At 40.7% G+C, this 18,939-nt stretch overlaps 1 non-coding gene and 7 pseudogenes across 1 annotated transcript; all 8 read right to left on the minus strand.

The window, feature by feature from the left end:
• Positions 1-1,268: 1,268 nt before the first annotated feature.
• On the minus strand, positions 1,269-1,480 carry LOC130114833 (small nucleolar RNA U3). Its single transcript, XR_008810443.1, has one exon. It is a non-coding gene; the product is annotated as a small nucleolar RNA U3 (small nucleolar RNA).
• A 2,913-nt stretch (positions 1,481-4,393) lies between these two features.
• On the minus strand, positions 4,394-4,580 carry LOC130114852 (small nucleolar RNA U3; annotated as a pseudogene).
• Positions 4,581-5,963: 1,383 nt separating this feature from the next.
• LOC130114846 (small nucleolar RNA U3) lies at positions 5,964-6,133 on the minus strand (annotated as a pseudogene).
• Positions 6,134-6,533: 400 nt separating this feature from the next.
• On the minus strand, positions 6,534-6,764 carry LOC130114851 (small nucleolar RNA U3; annotated as a pseudogene).
• Positions 6,765-8,016: 1,252 nt separating this feature from the next.
• LOC130114847 (small nucleolar RNA U3) lies at positions 8,017-8,184 on the minus strand (annotated as a pseudogene).
• Positions 8,185-8,577: 393 nt separating this feature from the next.
• LOC130114848 (small nucleolar RNA U3) lies at positions 8,578-8,751 on the minus strand (annotated as a pseudogene).
• A 1,397-nt stretch (positions 8,752-10,148) lies between these two features.
• LOC130114850 (small nucleolar RNA U3) lies at positions 10,149-10,322 on the minus strand (annotated as a pseudogene).
• Positions 10,323-10,717: 395 nt separating this feature from the next.
• Positions 10,718-10,921, minus strand: LOC130114844 (small nucleolar RNA U3; annotated as a pseudogene).
• Between the last annotated feature and the right edge of the window lie 8,018 nt (positions 10,922-18,939).

Below are 18,939 nucleotides of genomic sequence, written 5' to 3' on the forward strand. Positions count from 1 at the left end.
TCTTGGAGTAATAATTTTGGATAAAATTAATCGACGGCTCTGTCTACATGTTTCGCTTAATTGTAAGGGTTTTATCAGCTCAGGCAGTCAATCGCACAGAAAATACCACAGCAACAGAGAAAAACTCTTTGTAGTAGCCAAACTAACTACGGCAATGGCATTCCTGATGAAAAGTACCAAGCTTCTCGGAGTGAAAGTTTTGGAAAACATTGACAGCGCTTCCTACATGTTTCGCTTAGATGTAAGGGTTTTACCTGTTCAGTTAGACAATCGCACAGAATACCACAGCAACAGAGACTAACTCTTCGCAGTAGCCAAGCTAACCACCGCAATGGCATTTCTGATGGAAAGTACCAAGCTTCTCGGAGTGAAAGTTTTGGTTAACATTAATGGATGCCTCTTTCTAAATGTTTCACTTATAGTAAGGGTTTTATCTGTTCAGGCGGACAATCCCGCAGAAATACAACAGCAACAGAGACGGTCTGCCTAAGCAGATGAAACCCTTATACTAAACCTAACCCAATCCTTACAAAAAGATGAAGAGCCAGCCGCTAATTATATCCGAACAAAAAGCGCCGAAACACTATCTTCCACCAGAAATACCATTGCCGTGGTTAGCTTGGCTCCTGCTAAGAATTAATCCCACAAATAATACCATAGCAACAGAGACTGTCTTGGAGGTTGCCAAGCCAACAATAGCATTTCTGATGGGAAGTACAGAGCTTCTCGGTACGCAAAATTTGGATAAAATTAACAGACGACTCTTTCAACACGTTTGGGTTAGGGTTTGTATTAGGGTAAAGGTTCTACCGGCTCAGGCAGCAAGTCCCACAGAAAACCCCACAGCAAGAGACCAACTCTTCGCGGTAGCCAAGCTAACCACGGCATTTCACACTGAACATACTAGGTTATCTTTATGGTTAGGGTTGAATGCCAGAGCCAACACATGTCAACTGAGCACCTCCGCCAATGCCCAAGTGCTGGATTATAAATACCCCCAGGATTAGGGATATGGATAGAGTTTGATTGGTTAAGTCTAGGGGCTATTTGGTGTTTATTCGTTACAACTGATCTCCCAGTCTTATATCTTGATTACTTTATCCCGTTTTAAACTTGAAAAGTTGTTGGTGGGGTTTGGAACAATACAAGTGTTTGTTTTGTTCTTTTCAAATTGAACTTTTCTGCAATTGCAATTTAATGTTTTAAGAGTTAAGACTAAGGTGTAGGATTAGATCAAATTGATGAATTTCTGCACTTTTTTTCCTTTTTACACTCAGAACATGCCCCTTCTCTTGATGCTCCCATAAAAGGAACATTGAACGTCATCTAAAGCACAGAGCTTGTGATTAAACAACTAATCTGTACCCGCTTAGCGCTAGGAAGAAGCACCCCAGCTCATCATCGTGGGTGGCGGGACTCACTTAAGAAAAACATTTCTCGCGATAAAAACTAAAGAACTTATCCCCGAAAGTAGGATTAGGTTTGGCTAAACGTAACGGATGGCTCTATATCTTTCGGTTAGGGCAAGGGTTTCATCTGCTCTGGCACACAATCCTACAGAGAATACCACAGCAAGACACCAACTCTTCGCAGTAGCCAAGCTAACCACGGCAATGGTATTTCTAATGGAAAGTACTGAGCTTTTCAGAGTAAAAGTTCTGCATAAAATGAACGGAGAGCGCTTTCTACATGTTTCACTTGAGGTAAGGTTGGGTTAGGACTTATCTGCTCAGTCACACAATAAAATAAAACAGAATAACTCTTAGCAGTAGCCAAGATATCCATGACAAAGTCATTTCTGATGGAAAGTACTGAGATTTTCCAACTGAAAGGTTTGGATAAAATTAATAGATTGCTCTTTCTACATCTTTCGGTTAGGGATGAGTTAGGCTAAGAGTTTTGCCTGCTCAGGCAAACAATACCACATCAACAGGTACTACCTCTTCACAGTAGCATTTCTGAATATGGAGTGATAGTTTCAGATAAAATTAACGGATTGCTCTTTCGGTTGGGATAGGGTTTTACCCGCTAAGGCAGAAAATCCTACAGAGAATACCACTGCAACAGAGAATAACTTCGATGGACAAGCTAACCACAGTAATTGCATTTCAGATGGAATGTACCGAGCTGCTCGGAATAAAATCTTTGGATAAAATTAAGGGTTGGGTCGTTCCACATCTTTTGGTTAGAGTTACAGTAAGAATTGTATCTGCTCAGGCAGACCATCCCACAGAAAATACCACGGCAACAGAGACTAACTCTTCATAGTAGCCAAACTAACCACCGCAAAGTCATCTATGATGGAAAGCACCGAGCTTCTCGGAGTGATGGTTCCGGATGAAATTAACAGATGACTCTTTCTACATGTTTCACTTAAGAGTAAGGGTTTTATCTGCTCAGCCAGATAATCCCATAGAAATACCAAAGCAACAGGCAGTCTTGGTGGTAGCCGAAGCCGACCACAGCAATGGCATTTCTATCGAGAGTAGCGAGCTTGTCGCAGCGATAGTTTTGGGTAAAATAAACGGATGGTTCTTTCTCTATGTTTCGGTTGGGTTAGGGTAAGTGTTTTACCTGCTCAGGCAGACAATCCCACAGCGACAGACACTACCTATTCGCAGTAGCCAAGCTAAACACGGCAATGGCATTTTTGCAGGAAAGAACAGAGGTTCTCGGAATGAAAATTTTGGATGAAATTAACGGAGTGCTTTCTACATGTTTCGCTTAGGGCAAGGGTTTTATCCGTTTAGGCGGACAATCCCTCAGAAATCCCACAGCAACAGAGACCAACTCTTCATCGTACCCAAGCTAACCAAGGCAATGGCACTGCGGATGGAACGTAGAGCTTCTCGGCGCGATAGTTTTGGATGAAATAAACAGATGGCTCTTTCTACATGTTTCGGTTGAGTTAGGGTAAGTGTTTTACCTGCTCAGGAGGACAATCCCACAGCAACAGAGACTAACTCTTCGTGGTAGCAAAGCTCACCATGACAATGGCATTTCTGATGGAAAATACTGAGCTTCGAGTAAAATTTTTGAATCCAGTTAAAAAAAGACTTTCTACATTTCGGTTGGGGTAAAGCTCTATCTGCTCAGGCAGATAATTCCACAGAAAGTGACTAACTCTTCGCGGTCGCAAAACTAAGCACAACAATGTCATTTCTGAAGGAGAGTACTTAGCTTCTCGTAGTCAAAGTTTTGGATCAAATTAACAGATGGTTCTTTCTACATGTTTTGGTTTAGGTAAAGTTTTATCTGCTCAGGTGGACAGTGCCTAAGCGCCGGCTTGGAGAAACCCTCAGGATTAGGGTTATGGAGAGAGTTTAAATGTTGTATTATGTAGATCCCTCTGTTGCTCGCCCTGAGACATCTTATTTTATCTCCCTGTTAAAGGAGTTTTTCTAGGGAGTTCCTTATCCAATGAAAGGGTCTAAGGACACGATGTTGTGTTGCTATTAAGCCCACTGAGGCAAATCTGTAATATTGGGTTAGGGTTGCTTTGATTTGAAAGTAGGATCAGCTTTGGATAAACTTAATGGGTGGCTCCATTTCTTCCCATTAGGGTTGGGGTAGGATAAGGGTTTTATCTGCTCTGAAAGACAATCCTACAGAGAATACCACAGCAATAGAGACCAAGTCTTCACGGTAGCCAAGCTAACCACGCTAATGGTATTTATAACGGAAAGCACAGAGCTTCTCAGAGTGATAGTTTGGATAAAATTAACGGATGCCTCCTTCTACATGATTCGGTTGAGTTAGGGTACGGGATTTATCTGCTCAGGCAAACAATACCACAGCAACAGACTAACTTCGCGGTAGCCAACGTAACCACGGCAATGGCTTTTATTATGGAAAGTCTTGAGCTTCTCAGAGTTTTGGATAAAATTAATTGACGGATCTTTCCACACCTTTGGGTTGGGGTAGGGTTTTTGTTAGGGCAAGATTTTAGCTGCTCAGGCAGACAATCCCACAAAGAACACCACAGCAAGAGACTAACTCTTCGCAGTACGCAAGCGAACCATGGCAATGGCATTTCTGATGGATAATACTGACCTTCTCAGTGAAAGTTTAGGGTTGAATGCCCAGGAAAGCACGTGTCACCAGAGTGCCTCCGCCAGTGCTGGCTTGGAGATACCCCCAGAATTAGGGTTAGGGATGTGGATAGAGTTTGATGGATTAAGGATACAGTAAATTTGGATGTTTCTTCTTTACAATTCACCTCCCATTGTCTTCCATCTTGATTAGTTTACCCTGCTTTAAGCTTGAAAAGTTATTGCTGGGGTTTAGACTAATATAAGCTTCTCTTTTTTTCTTGAAGTTGTCTGCTATTGCAATTTAATGTGAGATTAAGGGTTAGGTCTGGATAAAACCGGTGGCTTTCTCCCCCTTTTCAACCCCTCATAATGCACTCCTTCCTCGAAGCTCCCATAAAGGAGCACTCAACGTTCATAAAAGCAGAGTTTGTCATTAAACAACTTTCCTGTACCCGCTTTGCGCTGAGGAAGATTCATGACAGCCCATTATCGTGGCTGGCGGGAATCACTTTCTACTCATAGGTTTTTGTAATGTGTGTGCGTATATGTCGGTTAGTTAGTGTAGATAGCGGGACCGGAAACTATAGCATTTATGATCCTAATTCTTTTTGGAGGTGGTAGGTATTGTCTCAGAGAGTAAAGGAAAAATCCCAAAAAATTAAAATTATGGCTAAATATGCATTTTTCTAAAAATGGCTAAAAACCACTTTTATCTGCATTTCAGATGATTCTGAGTATCTTTCGTTTTTTCAACTATGTAAAAAAAAATCTGGGACTTAGAAATGTTTGGCATTATACAAAATAAGTGCATTTTTGCAAAAATGCACTTATGATCCTAATTTTTTTTGGAGATGGTAGGTATTGTTCCAGAGAGGACCAGAAAAATAGCAGAAAATTAAAACAATTTTAATAATTATGCAAAATATGCATTTTCTAAAAATGGCTAAAAACCACTTTTCTTGGCATTTCAGATGATTGAGCATTTGGGGGGAGGGAGTTGGAGTAGGGGGGGTAAACCACTTTTCTCAGCATTTCAGATGATTCTGAGCATTTGGAGGTTTAGGGGCAGGCGGTTAGCTGGCAGGATGAAGATTTAGATGGGTGGATAACCAAACCACTACATTGCAGCAGGGTTCCTCTAGTAGAAACATGTTTCAAATTAAGAACGGCAGAAATGAGCACTGAAAATACAGTCTTCTGCAGCTTTTGGTTAGCGTTAGGTTTGGATAAACTTAACGGATGGATCTTACGGTTAGGGCAGACAATCCTACAGCAGAGACTGGCTGCCTGAGCAAAAAAAAAAAAAAAAAAAAAAAAAAAACCTCTTACCCTAGTTCTACCACCAAGTCAAACAGAAAAACGTAGACTGAGCTATCCGTTAATTTTATCCAAACCTTTGACACCGAGAAGCTCTGTATTTTCCATCAGAAATGCCACTGCAGTGGTTAGCTTGGCAACCGCCAAGACAGTCTCTGTTACTATGGTATTCTTTGTGGGATTAATTCTTAGCAGGAGCCAAACTAACCACAGCAATGTCATTTCTGAAGGAGAATACCAAGCTTCTCGTAGTCAAAGTTTTGGATCAAATTAACAGCTGGTTCTTTCTACACGTTTCGGTTTAGGTAGGGTTTGGGTAAAGTTTTATCTGCTCAGGTGGACAGTGCCTAAGCGCCGGCTTGGAGAAACCCTCAGGATTAGGGTTATGGAGAGAGTTTAATGGGTTAATGGTAGGTTCAATTTGGATGTTTTTTCTTCTTTACAATTGATCTCCCACTGTCTTGTATCTTGATTGGTTTACCCCGTTTAAACTTGAAAAATTGATGGTGGGGGTTGGAGCATTATAAATGATTTTTTTTTAAGTTAACTGCTACGGCAGTTTGTTTTTAGGGTTAGGTTTAAATAAAATTAATTGATGGCTTTCTGCATTTTACCACTCAGAGCATGCTTCTTTCCACAAAAGCACAGAACTTGTGATTAAACCACTTCTCTGTACCTGCTTTATGCTCAGGAAGAAGCATCACAGCTCATCATCGTGGGTAGCAGGACTCACTTTAGAAACACATTTCTCTAGAACAGCACAGCAACAGAGACTAACTCTTCGCAATAGGCAAGCGAACCATGGCAATGGTATTTCTGATGGATAATACTGACCTTCTCGGAGTGAAAGTTTAGGGTTGAATGCCCGGGTCAGCACGTGTCACCAGAGTGCTGGCTTGGAGATACCCACAGAATTAGGGTTAGAGATGTGGATAGAGTTTGATGGATTAAGGATACGGTAAATTTGGATGTCTCTTCCTTACACTTCACCTCCCATTGTCTTCCATGTTGACTAGTTTACCCTGCTTTAAGCTTCAAAAGTTGTTCGTGGGGTTTAGAGTAATAATTTTTTTTGTTTTTAAGTTGTCTGCTATTGCAATTTAATGTTTTTAGGGTAAGGATTAGGACTAAGGTTTAGTTCTGGATAAAACTGGTGGATTTCTGAATTATTCCCCCTTTTTAACCCCTCAGAATGCACTCCTTCCTCGAAGCTCCCATAAAGGAGCAGTCAACGGTCATAAAAGCAGAGTTTGTCATTAAACAACTTCCCTGTACCCGCTTTGCGCTCCGGAAGATTCATGACAGCCCATTATCGTGGATGGCGGGAATCACTTTCTACTCATAGGTTTTCGTAATATGTGTGTGCGCGTATATGTCTGTTAGTGTAGATAGCGGGACCCAAAACTAAAGCATTTATGATCCCAATTCTTTTTGGAGGTGGTAGGTATTGTCTCAGAGAGTAAAGGAAAAATCCCAGAAAATTAAAATTATGCATTTTTCTAAAAATGGCTAAAAACCACTTTTATCTGCATTTCAGATTGAGCACCTTTCATTTTTTCACCTATGTAAAAAAAAAAAATCTGGGACTTAGAAATGTTTGGCATTATGCAAAATAAATGCATTTTTGCAAAACGGCACTTACGATCCTAATTTTTTTTTGGAGGTGGTAGGTATTGTTCCAGAGAGGACCAGAAAAATAGCAGAAAATTAAAACAATTTTAATAATTATACAAAATATACATTTTCTAAAAATGGCTAAAAACCACTTTTCTAGGCATTTCAGATGATTGAGCATTTGGGGGAAGGGAGTTGGAGGTTTAGGGGCCGGCGGTTAGCTGGCAGGATGAAGATTTAGATGGGTGGATAACCAAACCGCTACATTGCAGCAGGGTTCTTCTAGTAGAAACATTTCAAGTTAAGAAAGGCAGAAATGAGCACTGAAAATAGTCTTCTGCAGCTTTTGGTTAGCGTTAGGTTTGGATAAACTTAATGGATGGATCTTACGGTTAGGGCAGACAATCCTACAGCAGAGACTGGCTGCCTGAGCAAAAAAAAAAAACCTCTTACCTTAGTTCTACCGCCAAGTCCAACAGAAAAACGTAGACTGAGCTATCCGTTAATTTTATCCAAACCTTTGACACCGAGAAGCTCTGTACTTGCCATCAGAAATGCCACTGCAGTGGTTAGCTTGGCAACTGCCAAGACAGTCTCTGTTACTATGGTATTCTTTGTGGGATTAATTCTTAGGAGCCAAACTAACCACAGCGATGTCATTTCTGAAGGAGAATACCAAGCTTCTCGTAGTCAAAGTTTTGGATCAAATTAACAGATGGTTCTTTCTACATGTTTCGGTTTAGGTAGGGTTTGGGTAAAGTTTTATCTGGTCAGGTGGACAGTGCCTAAGCGCTGGCTTGGAGAAACCCTCAGGATTAGGGTTATGGAGAGTTTGATGGGTTAATGGTAGGTTCAATTTGGAGGATTTTTCTTCTTTACAATTGATCTCCCACTGTCTTGTATCTTGATTGGTTTACCCCGTTTAAACTTGAAAAATTGATGGTGGAGGTTGGAGCATTATAAATGATTTTTTTTTTTGAAGTTCACTGCTATGGCAGTTTGTTTTTAGGGTTAGGTTTAAATAAAATTAATTGATGGCTCTCTGCATTTTACCACTCAGAGCATGCTTCTTTCCACAAAAGCACAGAAATTGTGATTAAGCCACTTCTCTGTACCTGCTTTATGCTCAGGAAGAAGCATCACAGCTCATCATTGTGGGTAGCAGGACTCACTTTAGAAACATTTCTCTAGAACAGCACAGCAACAGAGACTAACTCTTCGCAATAGGCAAGCGAACCATGGCAATGGTATTTCTGATGGATAATACTGACCTTCTCGGAGTGAAAGTTTAGGGTTGAATGCCCGGGTCAGCACATGTTACCAGAGTGCCGGCTTGGAGATACCCCCAGAATTAGGGTTAGAGATGTAGATAGAGTTTGATGGATTAAGGATACGGTAAATTTGGATGTTTCTTCCTTACAATTCACCTCCCATTGTCTTCCATCTTCATTAGTTTACCCTGCTTTAAGCTTCAAAAGTTGTTTGTGGGGTTTAGAGTAATAAGCTTTTTTTTTTGAAGTTGTCTGCTATTGCAATTTAATGTTTTTAGGGTAAGGATTAGGAATAAGGTTTAGGTATGGATAAAACTGGTGGATTTCCCCCCCCCTTTTTAACCCCTCAAAATGTGCTCCTTCCTCGAAGCTCCCATAAAGGAGAACGCAACGGTCATAAAAGCAGAGTTTGTCATTAAACAACTTCCCTGAACCCGCTTTGCGCTCAGGAAGATTCATGACAGCTCATTATCATGGCTGGCGGGAATCACTTTCTACTCATAGGTTTTCATAATGTGTGTGCGCGCGTATATGTCTGTTAGTGTAAATAGCTGGACCGGAAACTAAAGCATTTATGATCTTAATTCTTTTTGGAGGTGGTAGGTATTGTCTGAGAGTAAAGGAAAAATCCCAGAAAATTAAAATTATGCCTAAATATGCATTTTTCTAAAAATGGCTAAAAACCACTTTTATCTGCATTTCAGATGATTGAGCATCTCATTTTTTCACCTATGTAAAAATAAAAATCTGGGACTTAGAAATGTTTGGCATTATGCAAAATAAATGCATTTTTGCAAAACTGCACTTATGATCCTAATTTTTTTTGGAGGTGGTAGGTATTGTTCCAGAGGACCAGAGAAATAGCATCAAATTAAAACAATTTTAATAATTATACATATGCATTTTCTAAAAATGGCTAAAAACCACTTTTCTAAGCATTTCAGATGATTCTGAGCATTTGGGGGGAGGGAGTTGGAGTAGGGGGGTAAACCACTTTTCACGGCATTTCAGATGATTGAGCATTTGGGGGAAGGGAGTTGGAGTGGGGGGTTTAGGGGCAGGCGGTAAGCTGGCAGGATGAAGACGAGGAAGATTTAGACGGGTGGATAACCAAACCGCTACATTGCAGCAGGGTTCCTCTAGTAGAAACATTTCAAGTTAAGAACGGCAGAAATGAGCACTGAAAATAGTCTTCTGCAGCTTTTGGTTAGCATTAGGTTTGGATAAACTTAACGGATGGATCTTATGGTTAGGGCAGACAATCCTACAGCAGAGACTGGCTGCCTGAGCAAAAAAAAAAAAAACACCTCTTACCCTAGTTCTACCGCCAACTCCAACAGAAAAACGTAGACTGAGCTATCCGTTAATTTTATCCAAACCTTTGACACCGAGAAGCTCTGTACTTTCCATCAGAAATGCCACTGCAGTGGTTAGCTTGGCAACTGCCAAGACAGTCTCTGTTACTATGGTATTCTTTGTGGGATTAATTCTTAGCAGGAGCCAAACTAACCACAGCAATGTCATTTCTGAAGGAGAATACCAAGCTTCTCGTAGTCAAAGTTTTGGATCAAATTAACAGATGGTTCTTTCTACATGTTTCGGTTTAGGTAGGGTTTGGGTAAAGTTTTATCTGCTCAGGTGGACAGTGCCTAAGCGCCGGCTTGGAGAAACCCTCAGGATTAGGGTTATGGAGAGAGTTTAATGGGTTAATGGTAGATTCAATTTGGATGTTTTTTCTTTAATATTGATCGCCCACTGTCTTGTATCTTGATTGGTTTACCCCGTTTAAACTTGAAAAATTGATGGTGGGGGTTGGAGCATTATAAATGTTTTTTTTTTGAAGTTCACTGCTATGGCAGTTTGTTTTTAGGGTTAGGTTTAAATAAAATTAATTGATGGCTCTCTGCATTTTACCACTCAGAGCTCTCACGCTTCTTTCCACAAAAGCACAGAACTTGTGATTAAACCACTTCTCTGTACCTGCTTTATGCTCAGGAAGAAGCATCACAGCTCATCATCATGGATAGCAGGACTCACTTTAGAAACACATTTCTCAAGAACAGCACAGGAACAGAGACTAACTCTTCGCAGTAGGCAAGCAAACCACGGCAATGGTATTTCTGATGGATAACACTGACCTTCTCGGAGTGAAAGTTTAGGGTTGAATGCCCGGGTCAGCACGTGTCACCAGAGTGCTGGCTTGGAGATACCCCCAGAATTAGGGATGTGGATAGAGTTTGATGGATTAAGGATACGGTAAATTTGGATGTTTCTTCTTTACAATTCACCTCCCATTGTCTTCCATCTTGATTAGTTTACCCTGCTTTAAGCTTGAAAGTTGTTGGTGGGGTTTAGGGTAATAAGCTTTTTTTTTTTTGAAGTTGTCTGCTATTGCAATTTAATGTTTTTAGGGTAAGGGTTAGGACTAAGGTTTAGGTCTGGATAAAACTGGTGGATTTCTGGCTTTCCCCCCCCTTTTTAACCCCTCAGAATGCACTCCTTCCTCAAAGCTTCCATAAAGGAGCAGTCAACGGTCATAAAAGCAGAGTTTGTCATTAAACAATTTCGCTGTACCCGCTTTCCGCTCAGGAAGAGTCACAACAGCCCATAATCGTGGCTGGCGGGAATCACTTCGAAACATATTTCAAGTTAAGTAAGGCAGAAATGATCGGTGAAAATAGTCTTCTGCAGCTTTTAGTTAGCGTTAGGATAAACTTAACGGATTGATCTTGCGGTTAGGGCTGGGGTTTGATCTGCTAGGGTAGACAATACTACAGCAGAGGCTGGCTGCCTGAGCAAAAAAAAAAAAAAACCTCTTACCCTAGTTCTACCCCCAAGTCTAACAAAAAAGTGTAGAATGAGCCATCAGTTAATTTTATCCAAACCTTTCACACCGAGAAGCTCTGTACTTTCCATCAGAAACGCCACTGCAGTGGTTAGCTTGGCAACCGCCAAGACAGTCTTACTATGGTATTCTTTGTGGGATTAATTCTTAACAGGAGTCAAGCAAACCACAGCAATGGCATTTCTGATGGGAAATACTGAGTGTCTTGGAGCTTTAGGTTTGTATACAATTAACGGATGGCTCTTCCTACATTTTTAAGGGTTGGGATAGGTTTAGTATAAGGGTTTTATCTGCACAGGCAGACAGTCTCTGTTGCCTACCATAACCCTACGCCAACCCTGACCGAAAGATGTAGAACGAGATGGCTCTTTCTACATGTTTCGCTTAGGATAAAAGTTTTATCAGCTCAGGTAGACAATCGCACAGAGAATACCACAGCAACAGAGTCTAACTCTTCGCAGTAGCCATGCTAACCACGGCAATGGCATTTCTGATGGAAAGTACCAAGCTTCTCGAAGCGAAAGTTTTAGATAAAATTACTGGACGGCTCTTTCTACATGTTTCGCTTAGAGTAAGGGTTCTATCAGCTCAGGTAGACAATCGCACAGAAAATACCACAGCAACAGAGACTACCTCTTCGCAGTAGCCAAGCCAACCACTGCAATGGCATTTCTGATGCAAAGTACCAAGCTTCTCGGAGTGAAAGTTTTGGATAAAGTTACTGAAGTGCTTTCTACATGTTTCAATTAGGGTTTTATCCGTTTAGTTGAACAATCCCTCAGAAATCCCACAGCAACAGAGACCAACTCTTCATCGTAGCCAAGCTAATTATGGCAATGCGGATGGAAAGTACCAAGCTTCTCGGAATGAAAGTTTTGGATAAAATTAACGGACGGCTCTTTCTACATATTTCGATTAGTGTAAGCGTTTTATCAGCTTGGGCAGTCAATCGCACAGAATACCACAGCAACAGAGGGCAACTCTTCACGGTAGCCAAGCTAACGGCATTTATAATTGAAAGCACCGAGCTTCTCAGAGTGATAGTTTTGGATAAAATTAATAGATGCCTCCTTCTACATGATTCGGTTGGGTTAGGGTACGGGATTTATCTGCTCAGGCAGACAATACCACAGCAAAAGAGACTAACTTCGCAGTAGCCAAGCTAACGACGGCAATGGCATTTCTTATGTAAAGTCTTGAGCTTCTCAGAGTGAGTTTTCGATAAAATTGCCGGATCTTTCCACACCTTTGGGTTGGGTTTTTGTTAGGGTAAGATTTTACTTGCTCAGGTAGACAATCTCACAAAGATCACCACAGCAACAGAGACTAACTCTTCACAGTAGGCAAGCGAACCATGGCAATGGCATTTCTGATGGATAATACTGACCTTCTCGTTGTGAAAGTTAAGGGTTGAATGCCCGGGCCAGCATGCGTCACCAGAGGGCCTCCGCCAGTGCTGGCTTGGAGATACCCCCAGAATTAGGATTAGGGATGCGGATAGAGTTTGATGGATTAAGGATACGGTAAATTTGGATGTTTCTTCTTTACAATTCACCTCCCATCTTGATTATTTACTGACCCGTTTGATGCATTGGTATAAATCTGGATGCAACTGTGTAATTATCAATGTAAGCCTGTATTTTATGTCAATCAGAATTCAAATCCTTACATTTGTTCTTTTCTAATAATGGGAAATCTATTGAGGAATCTGGAAGTATCCGAGGTGGTATTGCTGGCAAAGGCACTGTTGGCTCAATGTTTAATTGATCTACTTCAAATTCTATTGCTTTCCGTGTCATTGTCCATCCAAAGCTGTGTTTCCCTTCTCTCCTTTTCCCAACAAGGGACTGAAGTGTCTAGTGTTGGATGATCCTGACTATGGCCCTGTAAATTAGCCCAGTAGTTCAAGGATAACTATCCTTCTCATTTCTAGTGGCATGTCTCCCATTTCTACCTGTAATGCTGCTGTTGGGCTTGTTTTAAATGCACCTTTGCATTATCTCAAAGCCGGATATTGTACCTTCTCATTTTTTTCACCCAATGTTGGCTGCTGACCCATACACTACACAGCCATAATCTAATACTGACCAAAGTAAACCATTCTATATGGCCTTCAAAGCAGTTCCATCGGCCCCATTCACTTCCAACTAAACACCATTACATTTAGTACCTTCTTACATTTGTCCACTACTTTCTGAATGGATAAGCATGCAATTATTTCATCGAACCATATCTTTAAAAACTGAAAGGGTTCCACTTTTCCAGTTCTTGATTACATAATTTGTTTTATTTCATTATCAGTTCTTTTCCTTGTAAAATACATTGTTTTTGTCTCAACTGAAAATTTAAAACCCCATATATGACAACTCTACTTTCATAATAGTTGACAATGACAATGCAGTTTCTGAAGGCAGCAATCATCATCGTCAGTTTATGTGCCATTGGGAGGGCTGTCCTGCTCATTACCGATTGGCTCTCTGGTGTCTCCCCAGCAGATTTGGAGTTTGGGTGTGTTTTTTTTGGAAAAATTAAAAAAAAAAATTCTGTAACTAAACATTATCTCTCTCCTATAGACTATGCGATTTGGGCCGTCTCAGATGAGTAACCGTGGCGATATGTTTGGTTGGGGTTCTAAAAGTGGTCTTACGTTGCACTGCGAGACAGGTTCAAAGATGGCCATAATTCCAGTCTTACGACCGAAGATAACCTGGGACAAAAGTCTGACAGTGTCACAAAGTTAGGATGACCATCTCACAATGTGACCGTTAGTACGAGCTACGTCTACTAACCAACCAATGGAAATTATGCACTGATCAACGCGACGCAAAATCTGAAGAGGTGGCACGTTGGCTCTCTGCATGATGAAGACTCGTCTCGTTAAGCTAGCTGGCTAGCTAGTATAGCTAATGTTAAAAGCCATGTTACAACACGTTATGAGTTGTAACATTTTCCGTTTTGAAATACATTTTCTCTTGATCAATCAATTATTAATGGCATTGGACATATTCACAACCATCCTGTTCACATTCCATATGTGCCCTAACTTTACCATGTTAAACCAGAGCCTGTCTGCCATTTGGAAATACTTTGCTTAAACGTCGCATTGTTGTCATGGTGACATGTATGGCTGGAGATGGTGTTGCTGCCGAATACAAAAGTTTGGAGAACACCGGAGGATTTGATACTTGAATTTGTGAAAGATCTCTACAACTTGTCTATGTGTGCATGCCCAATTTGGGTTGCATTCAAATTAATTGGAACAAGTTGTGGGTTTGTTGGATCTTGTAATGCTACCATGGATGGCTTTCTTCAAAGGAAGCAGACTTGTACACCCCAGCAAGCAACTGCCCTCACTGAACTAGTCCTAGTTAACCATTCATTAAAAAAAAATACATTTTTGAATGAAGGTCTCATCTTTATCGTTACCGCATGCCTAAAACAACCTCAAGCTACATTTGAAAGCAGATAAATAAGAGCCATTGAGTAACTGTGCGAGTCATAATCTGAATAATCGATTTGTATCAATAATCGATAAGTTATTCGACTGTCAAAATAGTTGCAGCCCTAAATGAGAAAACTGTTAAGTTTAAGTTAACTTTTGTTGGTGCCTATAATACAGTAGCCTGTTTTGTTAGTCACTTCTACTGCAGTCTTTACAGTAACCCTCCTGTTAGGAGGAAGGTGCGCTGTTAGTGAAAGGCACTTGTTGAAATGTTCGGTAAGCTGTGGCCACACAAATAAAGTTCAGTTAAATAAGTACAGTTGTCTTATTTGAAACTAACAACATCAACCAAATAAGAACAAGTACTTGTACATTTAATAGCTGTCTGCTGCAGGGGTAGCGAGCTGTATGTGGCCATATGAAATAAGTCACTCATCTCTATACCATGAACAGAAAAGATGGGGCAAATGGAATGTAGGCATAAACCGGTATCAAAAATACAAATAGTTTAATCATAGAAAACAAGCCTTAAAAAGAGCTGTAATTGCTTATGTGAGATGTTTTCACTTAATTACATTCAAATTCATACCCAACTGAAAGTGAATTAGTAAATTGTGTTCAGATGAAGTTTGTAGGTTATTGCTAAGGTAGGACTACATGACAGGCTAAATCTGGCATATTTATGATTTAATTAATGTGCACTCTCCCAAAAAAAAAAAAAAAACAATTAAAGAGTACTACAACTACTTACATTTCTTGGTGACTGATTGTGGAGATCCGTGACAGAGTTTGTCATCAAGGGGGTCCTCCCTATAGTCCCCGGGTCCTATGTTCCCCGTTTTGTATGTGCAGGGGAACATAGGACCTTTCTTTATAAAAAGGGTCCTATGTTCCCCGGGTGCCCTAGGGGAACATAGGACCCTTTTTATAAAGAAAGGTCCTATGTTCCCCGGTCAGCAGGTTTGACGCTGTTTGGCGCAAAAAGTGCATTTTCAATAATGCATTATTTAGGGCAGATTATTAAGAAGACAATGAATCATACGATTTCTATTTTTATATCACAAAAATGAATTCACAAAGTCCAGGTTGGCTAAAGTATGTGGAAACTTTCGACACTACACAAATTCAATTTATTAGGCTATAGCCTATATTTGGGCGCATAACCCACCCCGGTAGTTCTCTGATATTTATGCGCGAAATGTGTCACTTACCGAGGAAAATGCTCCTCGCCGAGTAGGTGAGCTGGCTCGTCTGTGTCTGAATGTAATATAGTAAGCCTGTGTTCCTTGGGCAATTGTACCCGGGCGTAGCTCAGCCGGTAGAGCTCTCGCCTATGGATCGCAAGGTCGTGAGTTCGATCCCGGGTGCCGCCAACTCAGCGTATGAGTAGCACATTGTGCGAGAAGTGCTGGGAGCTGAGGATAGGTGTTGTGTTCCGTCCTCAGCAGTCCATCTCCCAGAGGTCTAGTGCATTGTACCAGGGATAGACTCCTGCGTAAGCTAGCTGATATCGACAATAGGCCAATTCCGACCCACTTCTTCTATGTTCGCTAGAAAGCCGTCGTTCCCATCATAACCACACCAGCTTATTGGGAAAAGCATCTGACAGATATTAGATAGAAACCATCTGCTCAGTAAGGCCCTTTAAGCATCATAATTGTAATGATAATAATAATAACATAATAATAATGACAATAATAATAATGATGATGATAATAATAATAATAACAATATAGCCTTATATTAGAAATGCTAAAAATTGGATAATTGAAATATTTATAATTATAAAGTAGGCTAATATAGCATGGTAATAACAATAAAATAATAATATGTGCCTGGTCTCTTAAGATTCTAAGATGCTGTATGCTACAGAAATAACGGGACATAGGCCTAGGCTAATGAATACGCCTTTTTGACAAAATATGAATGAAAGGCTAATCAACAACGCTAAAGCTGAATCACAAAACACATATTGCTCGAAAAATAATTTATAAATAGCCAAATGCACACATGATTTCGAGTTTGGAAATATTTAAGACTTGTCGAGGATGTGTGGTCATCTGCACGCAAGTTTCCTGGCGTTCTAAAGCACATGATCAAAATTCACCAATGTCTAAACCGCCCGCCAACTTGCAACAATCGGTTGTTATCGGTGATAACTCGTGGACTCACTGTCATGTGCTTACTAGCCTACAAGAAGACAAACAATGGCGATAGTTATGGATGGTGATCGAGGGGGCAAAGTGTTGGTACATGAGAACTTCAGATATCAGAAGCACGGCACCAATCAAGACACCATTAGATGGAGGTGCTGGAGGTGAAACTGTAGAGTGCCACTGATCACAAATAGATCTGAAGTGGAGGACGTGGATGCTAACATTATTGTGCACGATGTTGGGGAACACGTGCATCCCCCTGACGGAGAAATGGTGCACCGTGCAGAATTCCGACAGGGGGTGGTTGCAGAAGTTGCGAGGGAGCCAACAGTCCCAATCAGAAGGATCTATAATGTGCAAAGGGTCCTGCAGCGTCGGCAATGTCAAATCCAGGGTTTTAGCCCCTCTTTGCTGAGTAGCCTAATGGACTAGGACTACTCATTTTGATTTTTTGAAGAAGAAAAAAGCCTTAACGTTAGCCTAGTTAGGCCTTGGAGATTTTTGTTTTAGACCATGCCTTTTCTGGGGGGCTTCTGCCATAGACCAACCCTTTTTCAGCCAAGCTTTTACTAGAAGCATTTTGTTATTAATAGCCTATTATCAGCATTACTATAGTATTATGCCTGCAATTGTTATTTGTTATTAGGCCTCTTTTATAATTAGGCTATTATTATTATTATCATTATTATTAGGCTGTAATTATTATTATTATTATTATTATGTATTTATTATTATTATTGAGATTATTACTATTACTATTATTAAAGAAGAACATCAAAGGATGTAAGGTAGCACTCATCAAATGAAAAAAAGACAATTCTCTATTTTACCATTTCATTGTTTGGCATCAGTCATTAACTTGGCCGGGTGGTCTTCTTCAGAAACCTTAATGACTGATGCCAAACAATAAAATGGTGAAATAGAGGACTGCCTCTGTTATTTTTTTACCATTTGGTGAGTGTTACCTTACATCCTTTGATGTTCGTCTTTGATTCATGTTTTTGGTTTAGCACCTCCACAAGCCTTTAGTTTTTTGAGAAGCACATATTATTATTATTAGGCAATTAGCCTATTGTGTAAGGTAAGCGGCCCCCGTTGATGGATACTTTGTGCTGGTCCTAAATTTCAAGTCCTGGTCTAAGTTCTCTGCCTAAAAAGTTCATCATTAAAGTCTTTTTGAAAGAAAGTCTGCCAAGTGATTTAATATGGAAAACGATCTGCAAAGTAACAAGAAAGTGGCTGAAGTGTCCAGTGCTGTGCAAATTGAACTTTGAGCGAAGGTGGAAATGGCTAAGTTATACTGGTAGGTGGGCCTACTGCAAGACAAACTTGCGTTGATTGCCGACTGTCCATGCTGAGCCGGAGAGCCAACTAACTAGGCCTACTGCAGTAAATATTGGTAAGAAATAACAATAAAGCAAATTACAGCCTCCTCTAGGCCCGATTTGGATACGCACTCAAGGTGGCCTGCGATATACAACAGCCAACAATGGTAATACGGCCTAATTTAATCAGCGGAGGAATAGATTGTCGTAGCCTACATCTCAGCCATGACCCCAGTTTTGATTATTTTGGACCCGTTAAGGAAATAATTTGCAAAAAGGGTTCTAAGTTCCCCGGTTTGTTCCTCGATTGGCAATAGCGGGGAATATAGGACCCTTTATTTGGAAAAAGGTCCTATGTTCCCCTGGAAACAGCGGGGAATATAGGACCCTTTTTCCAAAAGAGGGTCCTATGTTCCCCGGTGTCTATTGCAACGGGGATTATAGGACCTTTTTAGGGAAAAACGGGGAATATGGGACCCTTTTTTTTCGAAAGGGTCCTATGTTCCCCGATCGGGGAACATAGGACCCGGGGAATATCGGACCCGGGGACTATAGGCACGGCCCCTCATCAAGAGGTGGCCTGTGTTTGGATCTGGGTCTTTGGGCCTCCGTCCAAGTTGTTCTTTAAGAGAATGTACCATATATTTTGCTGCCTGTTTTGACAAGACCTAATCGCAAGGAACAAGACAAGGCTTACATTAATGCAAGTATATGTCAATGCATGAATTCTTTTGTTATCCATGCATCGATTATCCAAACCGCTTATCCTGCTCTCAGGGTCGCGGGGATGCTGGAGCCTATAAATTAGATATGTACATTGGCATTTTTATAGTGCTTCCCTTTTGTACACACGTCAACCATACAATCATAAAACCAAACGCTTAACTGAACAATTGCAGCTCAAAACTCAGGAACATTTATTCATACAGAGAGCA

This window comes from Lampris incognitus, chromosome 6, assembly GCF_029633865.1.
Source record: "Lampris incognitus isolate fLamInc1 chromosome 6, fLamInc1.hap2, whole genome shotgun sequence".
NCBI classification, from domain to species: Eukaryota; Metazoa; Chordata; class Actinopteri; order Lampriformes; family Lampridae; genus Lampris; species Lampris incognitus.